Source organism: Sturnus vulgaris, chromosome 1 (assembly GCF_052056855.1).
Source record: "Sturnus vulgaris isolate bStuVul1 chromosome 1, bStuVul1.hap1, whole genome shotgun sequence".
NCBI classification, from domain to species: Eukaryota; Metazoa; Chordata; class Aves; order Passeriformes; family Sturnidae; genus Sturnus; species Sturnus vulgaris.
In genome coordinates, this window is record NC_142243.1 from 86,106,774 (window position 1) to 86,124,196 (window position 17,423).

Consider the following 17,423-nt stretch of genomic DNA (forward strand, 5'->3'; position numbering starts at 1 on the left):
AACTCTTCAATTCTAAATAACTGCACAATGATAGTGATCAATAATACAGATAATTCAGTGTGCAGGACAGTCTGACTTTTGAAGCTTATATTTGAATGTGCAAAACAAATTAAGACTAATGACTACTGTGAAGTTTTGTACATAACCTAGGATACCCAGCATGATTTATGATTTCTTATCTGCATCTTGTTTCAATGTATGCTCAATCATGTAAAAAATAAATGAACCAGGCTCACCCCAAACTGCACCTATCATGGCCAGACCAGTATGCTGCAGCCTGGACTGGCGGCAAGCTATTATTTATTCCTCCCAACCAGCTTGCTCTTTTAATATAAAATCCAAAACAAACCAGGGCAGTTTTTATGTGCTTATATCAGCTGAGGGGTATATGTACCATGACCCTGTTTCTCATGTCATTCTTGTTTTCTCTCTCTTGTGGGGCAGTTTCATTGACCATGTGCCTGATTCATAACAGTCCACTCTTCAATATTTCATTCAGTATAAATACTTGGCAACATAGTCTACATCATCTAATATATATGAGCTTTAAGGCATTATACTCGAGAAATAGGCCTCAGACCTTTGCTGGCAAAAAGCCTCTAAGGCAGTTGATGAGCTCCAGGCTTAAGAACTCAAAAAATGTCAGTAAATAGAGATAGTGCATTTAACTTCTCAATGGTTTGAGCACTATGCAATTTTGCTTTGATATGTATTGTAAGCATTAAGTAGTACAAATTTGAAATAAAATAGCATAGTACATTACACAGAAGTACTTAAGCACTCACCAGCAAATGAGGATGATGTACTAGATGGCACATGACGGGAAGGTCATAAGGTAAGGAAAAACACGAGCTGCAGCACAGTCGTGGCTCAGATCATGGAGGAGATATGGCCTATGACACTCCCCTTGGGAGCCACCCAGCTCCTCAATGTGCAGTGAATGCACTCACCTTGCTCTGTGCAAAGGACCTCAGAACAGGAGAATTTGTCCTGGTGTCCAGTTAAAGTCTTAGTCCATTCTATTTTTGAAATGAGTGCCCTATTTATCAGGTTGCTTGGAAGTTGGTGGTTTTAGTTGTCTTTCAACCCATGTTCTGAAGGAGCTGAGTGAGCCAGACTGGCTTTTTAAAACTAAAATCTATTCACATAATCATTCAGATCCGAGCAGAGAAAATATGTAAATTTCAAAAATTCTCTACTGATGTTCCTGGTACAGTGTCCTCATGGTTACATCCTTTAGTATTACTGTTCAACCAGTGGCAGGCTTGGACTCCTCACCCTCCCTTTTTGTTGTAAGTGATGTTGTCCTCCCTTATTGACAAAAGCAACATCATTGATTGAGGCAGAAGGGCTTCCTCCTTCTCTTCCTTTTCTCCCCTTCTGTCTCCAATGAAATCTTGTAGGATTTGGGGTTCTTCTTTTTCAGTGTTGAATCTGTAGGATCTGTTTCTTTGAAACCTTTAAGAGAAAGAAAATAGCACATTGTACTTTGTGGTCCTGTGCAGTAATGCTAATTAACTGCTGCTTCAGTGCTACCCTCCAGTACCCACCAGTCACAAAAAGGTAGTAGATGCAAAGAGATAATATTGCCTTCCTTGCTGGAAATCGTTTAGTATTGCCTACATTTTGTTCTTTTTAACATTATCAGACTTGTTGCTTTCTAGCCAAATAATATGATTCTATGGAGATGTATGCATGGATGCACATGCACATTTTAACTTCATATTAGTATCATAAGTGCAGGTTTCCAAGTTGAAACACTCTGATATGGGAGTCAGAGATCGAATTTCCCATCAGGAGTTGTACACAAGGAGTTGCAAGAATCAGCAGGAAGTACTAGACTGGAGCAGGCAGACTGGTGTCTTCATTCTCACACCTGTATTCAGCAGTCAACCAAAAGCATTTAGCTGAATTAAACAGTGATATCAATACATCTGTTTTCTCTGTTTCAATATGATTTCAGTAGGCTACATTGCAGTGTGCAGATTTCTATTGGAAGTTACAAATATAAAGCACTATTGAAATTAAAGAAAAAGCGGGAGTCAGAAGTACTTTAGGTTCCCCTTCCTTCAAGAATGAATTTCATGGTCCTGACAGCAGATCACCATGCCAATTGTCCCAAGGCTTTCTTTTGTCTTTTATTCTGTATTTTCCCACTCTGATAGGACTGGAATCATAGAATTAATCTTCAGAAAAACTGAACTCTTTAAAAGCAGTTGCAAATATATTCAGGATCTTGGCTGGAGACAAGGATAAGAAATGTATTAGTTTCATACTCTGGACTTAGATACTGCTGACATAGTAGAATTAAGCTCTTCCAAGCAGAAAAGTTTCTTTGTGTGATAGACACAATATCAAATTGGATGACATAGTATGACAAATCTCAAGAAAAAGGCTATGTTCTTATAGCATCGCTGTGAAGAGCAGAGCTTGTGCACGCAGAGTTTCACAGAGGACTTAGGTATGAAGATACAGGAGCTACTGGGCACCTGAAGAATACTCAAACTTGATCTAAGAGAGCAACAGTGTTTATCGTCCATAATCTATTAAGATGAAAAATATTTTGCCATGCTTTGTGATTTTTCCCAAATAGTTTGCTTTATTTTTATATTTATCTTCTGATATTATTTGTTGGGCAGCTTTCATATGTGTGTGAAATATGTTTGCATATTTTCCATCACAGAAAATTTTGTATAGGAATTGGAAGGTCTTCTTTTAAAATTTTGGAGTGTGCTACTTGGAATTTGTGACTGAGCACCTTCACTTAAATTCAGTCCATCTAATATCAGCCACACTTCAAGACACAGGATTCTTTAGAGTGTGGCTCAGCTCACATGAGGTCTGCAGCTTTCACTGCCCATGCAGTGACTCCCAGGGAAGTGTTGAAGCATATGAGTTAGACTGCTCTAAATCTGGTGATACTTTGGTTCTCTGGATGGTGTTACCATTATGAAAGGTTTTTACTGAAGCAGTTTCTTATGTTTGTCTGAAGTAACACCGTGTTGTTGGTTATATTAAATGAAGTATTTCTAGGAGCTTAAAAGTCCCTGCTAAGCAAAGCTTCACACTAAGCAAAATTTTGTCTTAGTACCTGACCTTGCTGTAAATTTGAAAAAGAGCATGGCAATGCATGGCAGTGTAAGTACAGGAATGACCTGACAAAAAAAAGACAAAATACTGATCATTGAGGAATTTAATTATTCTGACATTTCTTCTGAAAGCACTAATGGGAATAGTAATGCAGAATATATATTTTTCCATACCCGATAAAACAAAGCAATTAGATAAAATAGAATCATCAGCAGTGGGCATTAGGGGACCTTATTATTACCATGAATGAAGAGTGAAATGCTCACATCTCTGTAACAGAAGAGGCAGATACTACATCCATTATTCCTCTTGCACATCGTCCCAGAATAATGTACCCCTAGATGTTTTGTTCTGCCTGATTTTCATTTGAGTGGTTTCTGAAAATTATGATATAATTTCAAAATGACCTTCGTAAATCCCCTGGGAACAATTATTTTAGCACTGCACAAAAATTACATTCTATAATGTTCTATGCTTCATGTTTTAATAAAATTATGCATCCTTATCAATTTAAGTAATATAACCTGTATAAAATCAAAGAGATCAAAGTGATTTCTTTTTATCTATATATTAGTAGTAGAAATTTAAATTTTCAAACCAGAATCACCATATGTTAATCTCATAAACCTTCTCTGAATAATTTTCAGATATTTAGTTCATGTGGATCTTAGACTACCTGCTAGGATAATTTTTTCCATCTATGCAGCCTTGTAAAATTATTTCTATAGTGAAAATATCAGTACTTTATTTTATCTTATCTATCAAAAAAGCCTTCGCTTTGACATCCACAGATTACTTTAAATTTAGACGTGATAGAGAGTGATGTGAACCCAAGTATTTTCTGCACATAAGTAGGTCTTGCACAGGCAGCCTAAAGAGCTACTTTATTTAGCATTTGCTATTCTTGTCATTATTTATTCTATATGTTCTTTATGGTTTTTTTCTTAAACCATTAGACACTGTCTTCCTAATTGCTGTGCAGACTGTCCTTCCCCGAGGTTTTTCATAAATCAGCCCCTAAAATCTTGCTAATCCTTTTCCATGCTCCCAACACTGAGAATACATTTCTAGAACAATACACTCTGAGCTGTGCACATCATCCCAGTGCAGGAGCATGTCAGGTCTTGGTTCTGCAGCTCTGCTTAGACAAGCTCCAAACAGCCTGTACACATTCGGCAGAGTTTGTGAGGCATCATGATAACCTGGGTGGCATTACTTTGTTATAATACACGTGACAATTACGTATAATAATAAAACAATTTACAAAGTCAATTATATATATATATTTTAGAACTACGTAATATTAATTCCCATACTTCAGACAATATTGCATTTTCAGAGGGAGCTTGCAAAGTGTCTTGTCAATTGTGATGCTGAAAACAGCAAATGAGGAGAAAAGAGGTGTGCCTCTGCAAGTATTTAGTAGAGCCATGGCTTTAGATTCCTCTCAGACTTTCAACAAGACACAGAACAGTTTGTTGGCAGCAGCTGATACCTTTTGCGAGGGATATGTTCAGCTTTCAGTTCTGTTCATCTCTGCAGAATGCTCAATATGCTGTACAAAGAACTGGCTTGCAGGCAGCAGTGAGTGTAGCAGGGAAAAGTATATGGCCACAATGTAGATGGAGAAATTGTTGGCCTAAGCCCCATCTCTATTAAGCAGAAGAGATACAAGATCTTTGATGGGAGAGGGAGGAGGTGACAATGGGATGTACGTTATCAAAATTCTTGAAAGGGATTAAATAGGATGGTTTTAGTGTTGGTCAAAACTTTTAATTTTGGTCTCACTAAATGTCATATATGCAAAACCAGCCTATAGGAAAAGGCAGAAAAATGGGCAGAGTTTACACCATGGTTAGGAAAGAGAAAATGACAAAGGAGTCATGTGATACAGGCTGCAAAAATAGAGGAACATCTGAGCAGTGAGTGAGTGAGAAGTGGGAATAGTGCAGCCTCTACTTGGAGCAGCACAGAGAGAAGACGTTTTGTTTTGATAACAAAATATTTCAAGTTTTTTTGTTGATAACAAAATATTCCAAGTACATCCTCAGAATATGGAGCTGGAGAAAAGGTACAGCATTGAAAGAGGAAAGCGAGTTTGGGAGGGAGTTTGTGGGATGAACAACAGAGTCCTTGAAGTCAGTAGTGTTCACTGGAATCTCAGGCTGCAGCCATCTTTTTATCTTGTCTCACTATCTTCATTTGTGTCTCAGTCACGACAGGGCATGCTGGTTCTGGTCTAGGAAAGAGTCAAAGAGATAGTTTAGCTCAAAACATAAATGTTCACTATTTTCTAGGTCTTTACTGAATTATCTGTCATCTGCATGGCCGTTTCTTTGATGAATATGATTCCTTAATCACGGAGCTGAATTGATGAAATTTTTGGAGTAGAAGCAGTTTGAGTTGTTATTCATTTATTTCTCATAATAGATCATTATAGGCTGATAATTGGCCTAATATTTTCCATTGAATTTAATTAAATCACACCGGAAATCAGTTACCCAAATTCCCAAAAGTATTTTTACCTTGTAGGAAAATGAAAAGATTTGCAAGATTGCTCAAAGAACAATGCTGTAATTTGACATTTGTGAAAAGTGCAGGTTTCTCCACTTTGTCCTTCTTCACCTGAGTGTTTGGAGAAAATAATGAGTGCAAATATTTCACTATTTTTCTTTGAATGGTGAAAAAATAATTTGTTTAGAGCTTTCTAAATTATGAAAATCCTGTGGAACCATGGAAGTGCAGGGGAGGAGATTAAAAAATGCAAATTTTTGTTTCAGTTTTCAGCCCTGTTGTTTTGAGCATAGCCTCAGTTAAATTAACAGCAGTCATGGATCATCCAAATGCTAAACAACATTTGGATGCAGAAGTACCAGAGGGCTGGAGGTAGTGATGCTTGTCTCCTTCCACTCCAATCTTGCTGGGATTTGGACCACAGCCTCAAGCATCATCACGTCATAACAGAGGGTATCTTGAGAGGAAACTGAATGGAGACTTGGACCACTGTGGCCTCTCCCGTGTGATGCAGCCCTCTTGCCAACATGAGACAAAGTCTTCCCTCCTTCTCCTGCCCTCCTCTGATCCATGAACTCACTCTGAGCTTATGTCAGAGGATCCTCTGGGGTGATAAAGGAGCATGGTGCAAGAAACATGGAAAATAGATGCTGATCTCCCTGTTTCTCAAGTGAAGAGGAAATTTTAATTTGTACATTCCTCCTGCTAGTTATGCTGGTTCTGCAGTAAACAAAAAAGCATCCAGGTTTGATCACTTAAAGCCAAAGTTATCCCATCTCAACACATGCAGCTCCACAAACACAACGTGACCACTGCCATGGAAAAGAAATATTGTACTTGAGAGAAATAGCTCATGTTTAGCTGACTGTAAACCTGCTTCAAAGGTTAAACTCTTCCTTGTCAGTTTTCAGTTGAAACATTTTGATTGGTGGAAAGAAATATTTATTTTAGTTGAATTTTACTTCAAGAAAGCATCCAACTGAACTTCAAAATGAAAACTTAGGGTCAGACTGAGAAAAAAATAACAGATTTTTTAGTTAGTGGGAGTTCAGTTCATCACCTGTCTTTCCCTCTGCAGAATGATACACTTCTCTCCAGATTTCTCTCTTCTTTGACTGAGTAGATGAGTTTCAGCTAATTTCTCATTACATTACTTCACAGGTTGTCTATTTGGATCTCTTTTTATCTTTGCACATTTTGTATCTCTAGTTCTTAGTGTACTATTCCTCTGCTCTCAGAGGTATTTGCAGTTTCTGTCCATTTGTTTCGAGTGAATTTCATTAAGGTTTTTATTTGATCTATTCCCTGAATCTCTAAGGCTAACTTGCCATATTCCCAATGCATATTTTGCCCTGCATTACTTTCCTGCCTGACAAGTCCCTTTGCATCACAGGTTTTCAGTTATATGCTGATGATCTTACAATGACTGGATATGAATTAATTTTGAGACGTTTTAAATGATAACAAACCCAAAGAGTTTTCATATACCCTTCCAGCTTTGCCATCAATTCTTAAAAAAAAAAAAAAGAAAAAAAGAAAAAAAATCAAATTTAGCTGAAGAAATTTCTTCTTTTTAAAGCTTTCTTTTTCCACCAACAATTCATTCTTAGACTTACCTTTTGGCCAGTGACTGGAGACCTTGAAAGTGAAGACTATGGTACAGTTATTTAATTCCAAATTTCTTTTTGAATGAAACCAATATTCTCTATCTCTCTGTATATATGCATGTTTGTGTGCCTGAATCCATGATACTCTCCTGTACTGTCTGCCCTGGTGCTCCTGCAGCAAGTGATGGCCAGTAGCAGATGCCTTTGTTAGAACACAAGGGCAAGGCCAGCAAATAAAAAATTACTTTCCCATCATACCCTCAGCCTCCAGCAAGCTACTTCTCAGGGGCTTCCTGGGAGAGTGATGTCTTTGAATTGAAAATCCTCAGTAGGGCTCTTCTCTCAGAGCTCTGTCCAATTTCTTTTTTAACTCATACATTCACAAAATCCTGTAACGAGAAGTTTGAAAACATTAGATATGTATTACATGATGGATATTTCAGCCCAATTATCTTGGATAGAAGTATACCCAGGTACTCAATTAAAGTAAACTGACAAGTCTATTCCTCTCATTTCTTGTCTTTTTTCTCTGTTTCTTGGCCTTTTTCCCTTTTAAAATAACTTTGTTTTATAACTACTTCAAGGAGGTAAAAGCCCTGAGGAGAACCTAGCTGAGGAAAGCAATTTAGTCAGTTTATGAAGCTGAGGATTTAAAAAAAAGTAACCGGACAATTATTTGAAAACAATCTATACTTTTGCTCTATAATGTAGTCAGACAAACAAATTATCAAAGAATAGATTAAGATATGAACTACGATTAAGCTGCAATGAAATATTTACATTTGTTTTCACCAGAATATATTTGATTTACTTCTCCTAAATGGACATTTAATGGACACAGCACTCAACCAATGACAAGTCATAAATTACCTGTCCCAGGAGGAGCAGCACACTGGGCCAGGTTTGGAGACAGTCTGCCAGCCACAGAGCTACCTCCTGTCTCCTCCTGAGTTTGGTGGAAGCAGAGGCTACTTAGAAAGTTAAAAATATGCTATTGCCTCTCCCAGTGAATCAGATTCAGTCATGAACACCAGCTGCTGCTTCCTCACTTCCCACCTGTTCTGGTGCACATGCATGTCCTGATCAAACTGGAGGTCTGGCCAGTTCATATAGGAGCTCTTGCTTTGGCTGCCTAATCCCTGTGTGCTTGAGCTACTACTGTTTCCACCAGCTTTTGGCATCACAGTCAGTGCTCCCAGTTTGAACCTCAGAGCACTGAACGGTTTCTCCTCATGTAACATTAGCTAGGACCTGTTTATATACTCAGTTTTTATCTTGTCTGCAAAGAATGATTAATCAGTTCACATAAAACTATGCCTGTTTGGGGAGGGAAATCTTTGCTCTGTATTCATGCAAATTATGATATATTTTTTCCGTTGCCAACCTTGAGGTATTTGTGGGTGGGTGGCAAAAAGAAGGGAGAAATATGAACAGTATAAAATATATTTTAAAAGATTAAGAAATTTTTAAAAAATGAAACTGTCTATAATATTTGAGTTTCTTCTAAAAATATGTCTTGCTGTAATTTCTAGTTTCACTGGTTACAGGGATTTCAATCTACTCCATTTACTACCTGTTAGAAAAAGATTACAGCAGCCCTGGGGTAATTTGAAAGTGATGAAAGAGACACTACTGAAACTTCCTTTCAAGTATTAAGTATACCTGCTCCAATCAGATTAGCTTTAAATCAAACCTCCAATGTTGCACCTTTCCCAGCTTTTATTATCCACCTGAGCATGCAGATTTTCTTAAAGAGAGAATAAGTTTCCTTTTGTCTGAGTACAAAACCTTTTCTGGTAATGAATGATGCCAGACAGTTAGTAACATAAGTCCTTTATATTCTCTTTAAATCATTGCACAGCCTAAGAATCAGATCCTACACCAAGTTCTTTTGCTTGCAAAACAAAACGAAATTTTTGATTGCTATATGCATTTATTATGCTCTCCAGACACAGCTTTGTAAGAGTCTAATCAGAGACAGTGGGTACAGGATAATCTGTAACAGATTAACCAGAGATGGAACTGAACGTGCCCAATGAAAGCAATGATACTTTCCCAAAGACAAATTGCCATTGTATTAAGGGAAAGCACCCATTATTCTGGTGTGTGTGTGTATGGAAGACAAAGACTAGTAAAACCACTGATTTAATCACTGTTATGATGTTTCCAAGGATTTAGAAATAGTGAACATCTATTTTATATTTTTTTTCCAGCAAAAGATGAGGGCAAAAGTTTCATAAATCAGTGACTAGACTTCCAAGGGCAGTATATGAAGAACATGATCATAAGTTAACTATAAAATGAATGAATGATAGAGATTAGAAACCACTTAAATTGATGGGCCACTTTATATAGAAAGTATATGGAGCAGCAAGAAGCACTCTGAAGTGAATAGGAAAAATAAGCAAATTTATTGCTTATGCAAACATTTATTCAGTTCATGGGAACCATCAAGGATAAGAAGATGGCTGAAGTATTGCATACCACCATTATTTCAGAAGGCCTTGGGATATACCATAAAACTGTAAACAAGATATATGACAAGCTACACTTATTTTTGGAAAGGCCTGCCTTTGAAGCAACTGAACTGTGGGTAGGGAACTGCAGCAATATATTAACATTCACTTAGTGTCCAGTCTGTAAATTAATTGGAAATTGAAGCACATTCTCAATGACACAGTAGTTACATTAAAGAAAAGGAATCCTCTAAACAGACTCGTGTATTCAACAAGACATTAAGACCAAGAATTAGTCATCTTACAATGTAAGTCAATTAAGGGGGCTGCTGTGCTCTCTTGGGTCCTGCTGATTCTTTCTGATGTGAATACTACCTCTTCTCTTCTTGCTGCATACATTTAGAGGGATATCAGCTCAGAAAAGGCTTACAGGACTGAAAAGGAAAGAGGGGGGTTCAAAATGACAATTTTCTTCTTACCGTGAGGAATCGTGTAAGATAAAGGAAGTCATGGTTTAATAATTTAATTCTTGAATTTCCGGATTCTATCTCCAGTATGTCTATCAGAATCACACTGTTTGCACCACACATTTGCTAATGGCTTATGAACACAACTCTCTTACTGTAGTTAAATTACTTGTAATATATCAAGGTAGAAATATGTCTTTAGGAAGCTCTGAGAGGTAGGAGCAGAGCATGATAAAAAGGTGGTGTAAATTTTGCTAGAAGCACTGGATAGCTCTGAAATTATCTTCCAATTTAGTTGTTCATACTTTTTTTATATATAAGCTGAAATGTTCATACAGGATCTGCTTCAGAAGAAGACAACCTTGGAATATTTGGAACTGAGGCCAGAGGAAAAAAATCACTGGGTAATGAATAATCAATACGGTTTTACTTGCAATTTCCAGTAATTCTAATTTTTGGAGTAAGAGATCTAATTGTTTGGAGGAGCAGCAGCTTTTTAATGAGGGGCATACTATTTTTTTGCCCACCAAATCTGACAACATGGAGGGAACTGTGAGCACTCAGGGGAGGACAAAATACTGAGGTAGTGTTGTGAAAAAGACAAAAACTTGTGGCAGAGACTCTGATGAAATGGGAATGGCTATGCCATCAAACCAGAATCAGTAGGACAAAGTCTGAGGAGTGCAGGTTGGCACTGAACTGGAATGAGGTCCCAAGGACTTGGGTCTGGAGCATTCCTCATTTTATATTTTTATAGCTGGCTGAGTCTACTTCAATTGGCACTCATCCACACCCAACTGTGTCTCGCTTTAAAGACTCAGACTATGGGTCTTAAAACCCCAGCTTTCTAATGAGTTTTCCATCTGCTTTTCAGCAGTTTTATCTAAACCATGTTTCCTTGGCTCATTGAGGACATCATCCCTGTACATGACCAACATGAGAAGAATCTGAATTCTGTGATTACTTTATCACTTTTTGCATGGATTCCAGTCTCTCTTTGCACACTAAATTCTGCTTTTGGGATGAATTAGGAGTGTATGAAGAAAAAAGCTCATTTTTTGAAAGATCCTTGCTTTAGTTTTATCAAATGCTAAAAGCTGTGTAGAGAATGGAAAAGAAATTGGGGGAAAAGAATGCATAATAGTCTTCTGGCTAGGGATGTTGAATTCCATCCAAGAGATTGGATTATAAATGTACATCTGCCAAAAATTTCTCAGTGTGATCCTGGGCAGGTCATCCACCCAAACTTCTCACAGGTGTTCTGTGGTTTTGTTTTTTACCCACTTTTAGATATCAGTGTTGCTGGGCTCATGCTGTTTTGTTGCAGAAGTGCCAAGTAGTGACAAGTCACACTGCAGGAAGTTTTATTATTTAAAGGACTCAAAGATTTTGAAAAATAGATTTGTTTCAAATCAGTGTATATTCATTAGATTAGGTAATTTCTGGTGGGTCGATTTTTATTGAACAAGTGATTTCACACTGTTTAAACAAAGTAGTTAATTTTGAGGTTGTACTATCATACAAGAAATCTAGCAGTGTTTTATATGTTTGACGTAACATAAAAAAACAAATCAAACCTCAGTTTAGGCATTGAATAGTCTCAAAATGCAATGTTCCTGTCAAGAAGAAATTTCAGTGTATATTGAAAAGAACCATATTTGCAAAATCCTGCTTCCAAGATAAACATTTATTCTAGGGGACAGGATTTCGTTTGTTTCCATCACTGGTACTCTTCACAATGATAAGCCAATCGTGTGGGGTGTCAAAGACACATTTCTTTATAGTGTTGATGTTCTGAAAATTTAGGGCCCTGAAGTCTCAAACTGGACACTTTAAATTAATGGGTTTTTTTAGCTTAATGGATCTGTGCCTTGTCTCTCCAGACAAAAAGCCAGGATAATAAACTCTCAGGATTTTTCTGTGAATATTCAGAGATAACAGTAACCACTGTAATGGAAGAGCCTAAGAAGAAGATATTATTTCTGACTTTTAGAGGGATTTGGATGTTATGCAGTAAATAAGACCTGGGACCATAGTCAGTAAAACTAAAAGGGCCAAGTAGCTCATCAGTAATTAGGTATCAGCTATTTTGTGCCCTGATGCAGCTGAAATGGCACAGATGAAGCAGTATATGGTCATGCACTAAAACATTATCATAAACATTAACCTCAAGGAATGCAGTTGAGATTTTACAAGGAATGACATTCTGGTCTCTGCTCTGTGAGAGTTCACAAATTAGGAGAGATTGCAAATTATAAAGCTTAATATTACTGCCTGAAGAATAATTGCAAAAATTATTTCAATTAAGTTCAAGTTGCCACAGACTCTCCTACATTTTTAGTAAATTTGAAGACTACATACCTATAAATTATATTGAGGGAAACAGCATATATTTATTTATAAAATGATTGCTTTTTGAACCAAATTTTTTGGGCTAATTAATGAAACCTGTACAAAATATGTACTCTCTTAATGTTTACAGTGCCAGCAGATTACAGGAGAAGTCTTTCCTGTCTGCAAATCCTTATTTAATAATTCTAGGTCCTGCTATAGGCAATGGAAAGCAGTTACAGAATTTGTTACATGGTATAATAGCAAAAAAAAATTTCAGCATATTGAAAAGAAAGCAGTGAATTCTATCTATAACAAATCCTCAAAATGAAAGTTTTACCAGACTCTTAAGTTGTAAATTGAATATAACTGTTGAAGAACTGTTGAGAACAGGCAAAATCTTAAATTAAATTAAATGAAAGATACTCCTCTGAAAAGCCTCTCTACCTTTTTAATGAATAAAAAAGAAGTAACTTTCAGGGAATCCCAAAGGGGCTCAGATTTTCAATGCCATCCAAATCTAAGAGAGAAAGGTCTTTTTTTTCCCCCACTCCCATGTCTTTTTCTGAAACAACAGAAAAATTCAGTTTGAGCCTTACTTAAGAGTTAAGCATACTCTCAAGAGATAATGATTATTTTTAAAAGCACAATGAAGATTTAAGAAAGATTTTAAAAGAAACTATGTCCATCTTTCAACTTTTTTTTAACTACCAAAACTTTATTGACATATTTTTAGTTGTTCTTACTAGTGTTATTAATACTGTGTTAATAACATTAATGTGTTAACATGCTCAAATTTGTTAAATGAAAACCTGCTTGAATAAAGAATATTTGTATTCACTTGAGGGTTTGCTGGCTATAAGGCATTATTTACGCAGCAGATCTTCAAAAATACTATAGATAATACTCTTCTGAATTTTTAAGAACTGCATGTATGTCTGTGGGGACCGTCAGTGTTAAAGAATTGCTTTAAGAACTCTAAAAGGAAAAAATTGGACACCATATTTGGGATTACTTATTTATAAAAATATGCACGTTTAGACTAACTTGAAATAGAACCTGAACTTCTGTCAAAAGTTAATTGACTTAGATAAATATCTGAGAAAAATCAATGAATACAGGAAAGACCTGAAACTGGAAGTATCCTGACATGGAGCACATGTATTCCCCTGCAAGAACACAAACTGAAGAAGCTGCCAACTCTGCACAAAGGACAGCAGCAGCTCACATGCAAACTTGGGAGACTCCTGGACACATGTTCTATCTTTTCTGAAACTATGGAACCTGGAAGGTAAATTATCTTCAAATGAAACAAAGAAAGCTAAGGACAATTCTTATGTTTCACCTTCAGTTTTTTTGCTATCTCAGCACTCTCCCCTGAATTTTTCAAGTAAACAATCAAGAAAACCAAGGAAAGAGTGTACTGACAGCATCGTGGAATGTTACTTCCTGTTTTGCTGTAAATTCTGCAATACAAGAGTATCACATTAACACCATCACCAAAGTAAAAAGAGCCAGAGAAAAATTATGAAAACCTACTGATTACATTCATCTCCTTCATCTAATGATCTGAGAAATAATAGAAGTGTGTCATTTTGTTTTAAATACCAGCAGAATTTCCTACTGAACAGCAAAATAATCCAGACTATAACCTTTAGTAGGTGTTACAGTGAATTCATTTTCATCATATAAGATTTTCTGAATTAAGGCAGTTATGCAGACAACGATGAACTAAATTTAAATATTCTTTTGACTTTACCTGTCTTATTTAGGATCCTTTCATGTGAGTTTTAGTTTTATATCTAATGTCTGAGAGGGACTGACTGACACTAAATGGGCTTCTCTTGGCTGACTGCAAACTGTGCTGCTGCACCACAAAGCAGAAGCCAGGTCACAATTTGAGTGAAATGTGTTTCATTGGCTTAGATGGAAAAGACTTCCCCCTCTCAGAGATCACATCAGCCTCCAAATTGTGTCTTTTATTGTATCAGGGAACTCAGCAGCAAATGCTTTGTCTCTCTTCTAATAATAAAAAACTGTTGATACACCTTACTGTTTTTTTTCTGCTTTTTCACTTACAATTTCCCTTCAATCACAGAAAAGAAGTTAATTAGCTAGTGAATCACACTTCTTAGTGGCTTTTGAGAAAAGTGATGTTTAAAATCCTGTCTGACACTTTCTGTTTCTCCACATGGTTAGGTGACTTCTTGGTATGGCACTAGGTTAAAACTACACTTAGTGCTCTGCCAAGGCTGTTTTAACAGGATGTTGTCCATTTGTTCCATACTTGGGGGCTAACAGAAGGACTCAAAGCAGCCTGGCTTACTTTTTATTTTATATGATTAACATTTTAAGCAGCTTTAGTGCTGCTAGGTTCTGTGGGAAAAATCCCATTGCACTCTGACAAGTGTTTCATAGCTGTTTGTGCTGACATCCAGCACTAATTGGTTTTTGGCACTTTGGAGGACATTTGAATTCAACCACCCCCTCTGTAGATTTGTCTGGGAGAGTGCTCTAGAGTGCCATGCAGTCTACACACAGATAGTCCCTAATTAGCCTCTCTGGAGATATTTTTTCTTTCCCACAGGTACCAGCCAAGCATGATGTTGTCTGTGTAAGCAGGAAGCACCAGGATGATTTAGTGTTTTTTTCTCAATACAGAGAGTACCTCAGAACTTACTTTTGCTTCACAGCTGGACTTCTGCTTATGAATACACTAAAAATAAAAACCCATTTTTTTTTATTTATTAGAGAAAAGTCTAGCTAAAATCTTCTTGGGCCTTTAAAGGCAGGACTTTTCAGGTTGACTTCAGATCACCTAAACCTGACAGGTGAGTAATACTCTATGTCTTTACCCAATGCCACAGAAAGAGACTGAGAATGCTGGTTAAAGGATGAGACAATGGTGTGGCTATGTGCACGTTGGAGATGTTACTCATGATGAACACAAGAGAAATTTTAATTTAACTTTCCCGTATGAGAGTACGACTTTTGAGATTCATCTGCCTAGGTCTAGAGCCATAAAGAGCTTACAGGCACCGCAGGGAGCTGTTCAGGGCACCTCCAGGAGGTTCCACCACTCATCTGCCTTTTAGCCTGTCATATTACATGCTGCATGCAGGCATCCTGGGACGACTATTCTCCAAAAGTGTCTTATATGAACCAGTGTTAAGACTGATTTCTCAGCTCTTCCCACCCTGTCAATGCCAAGACAAAGAGACTGCTATTTCAAAGTAATGAAGAGTCAAACACATGACTTTACAGTTCCTAGAGATGAGAGGTTATTCTTAGAACAGGAAGAGGATAATAGCTCTGGGATTAAATCTGTGCCTTCTGGCTGATGTGCCATATCAAGGGAGATAGCAGAATCAGGAAATTAAGCTAAGAGTAAATGAGGGGGCTTATGTTCTCATGTCACTAGCCTGCCTACTGAAAAACAAAGCTGAGCCTTTGGTTAAGCCGATGGTGGGTGCTCAAGGTGGCTGAGTCAGCTGAGCACCACGTATTTGACTCGAGGACAAATTGGGGCACAGACAGGAGGGAAATCTTTGCGTGCAGAATGTTCCACTTGTAACTAAGCCAACTTAGACTGCTTTGTACTGGGGAAGAGACAGAGTGTTTATAGGATAGCTAAGAATGGAGGCCAGAAACTTCAGTATTGTCCTGCTGACTGTCCAGATTTTCAGTGACGTAATGGCACAAATCTTCTCTCAGGAAGCTCTTTTTCTGCCTGATCTTCTATTTCCATCCTATGTGTAGCATGAAGCATATGCTGTGGGAATAGAAACAAGAAACAAGTCTGTTTTCTTCATTTTAGATGCTATTTCCGGTTCTCTTCAGGGGAATGCAGCTGCAGATGTAGGTGTACTCAATAAGGGGGAGTGAAGAAATGGAAGTTTCCCATGTTACAAGTGATGGAGAGCTCTTATCTCCCCCCAGATCTGTAGACAATGAAGCAATAGCAGTGTGAGGAACCCAGAAAGTTTCTGCTTTGTTCTGTTTAGCTAGAAGATTGTGTAAGCAAAATCAGGCTGCACTACTACTCCCAAGAACTCAGAAAGGCCAGAGGATCAAGACTTAAAAATCATCAGGGAAACAAAACAACGAAGTAGGTGAAAAAGTAAAGTAGATTATAATTATTTGTTTCAAAAAAGCCAAAAAAATTTGGGAAAAAAGGCCTTTATTAATAATTTCTTTCCTCCCTTTTTTTTTTATTAACTTCAGAAAGGCTGCATGAGAACCTTCAGTAGACTAGATAAACATGCTAGGAAAACCAGCTGAACAAAATATTTTCATTCCATACGTGTGAATCTACTTAAACTCGGCAAAGAAAACATAAATCCTAATGAAAACAAAGTAAAAGTGTGGAAAATTCTAATTCAGACTTTATTGTGCTGCATTTGCAACAGCTGTAATGCGGCTATCACAGAAAATAATTTACTTCCATTCTCTGAGCTGAACTTCTTTTTCATTCTCAGTTTTGCCTTAAAGAATATGGATGTAGTTTTCTTATTCTGAACGTAGATATTGCCACTGAAGTACCTCCAAATTCTCTCAATTCACCAGGCACTGGAACAGCTGTTTACAAAGCAGTGTGTATCATCCAAAGCCTCATGAGACAAGCAGGAAAATTTGGTTTCTATTCACAATGGGAAAAAAGGCATGGTTGCAAAATGTGAAAGAAAATACTCTTTAATATAAACCATTTCTTCTCAGAACAATATGACTTTGTTCAGAGTAAAGTGTTTCAAAGGAAAACTAAGAAACCAGGTATAGTTACATGTGAATGGTACGTTTTGCCCTTCTTTTCAAGGTTTGTGGAGGACAAAGTCTCCTCTTTCCAAGTGGGAAGGATGACTCAGGAGGAAGGGTGTCCACTTAGGATCTGACACATCTGGGTCACGTTCCTTGCTGTGTTGCAGATTTGTTGCAGGAGTTTACGTGCAGCATTTAGACCC

General features: G+C 37.2%; 1 long non-coding RNA gene across 1 annotated transcript in view; it reads left to right on the forward strand.

The window, feature by feature from the left end:
- The first annotated feature begins 14,995 nt into the window (after positions 1 to 14,995).
- The window catches only part of LOC148225338 (uncharacterized), a 33,241-nt gene continuing 30,813 nt past the window's right edge, over positions 14,996 to 17,423 (forward strand). Inside the window, exon 1 of the long non-coding RNA XR_015805828.1 lies at positions 14,996 to 15,296. This is a non-coding gene — a long non-coding RNA (uncharacterized LOC148225338). The remainder of the gene's footprint in view (positions 15,297 to 17,423) is intronic.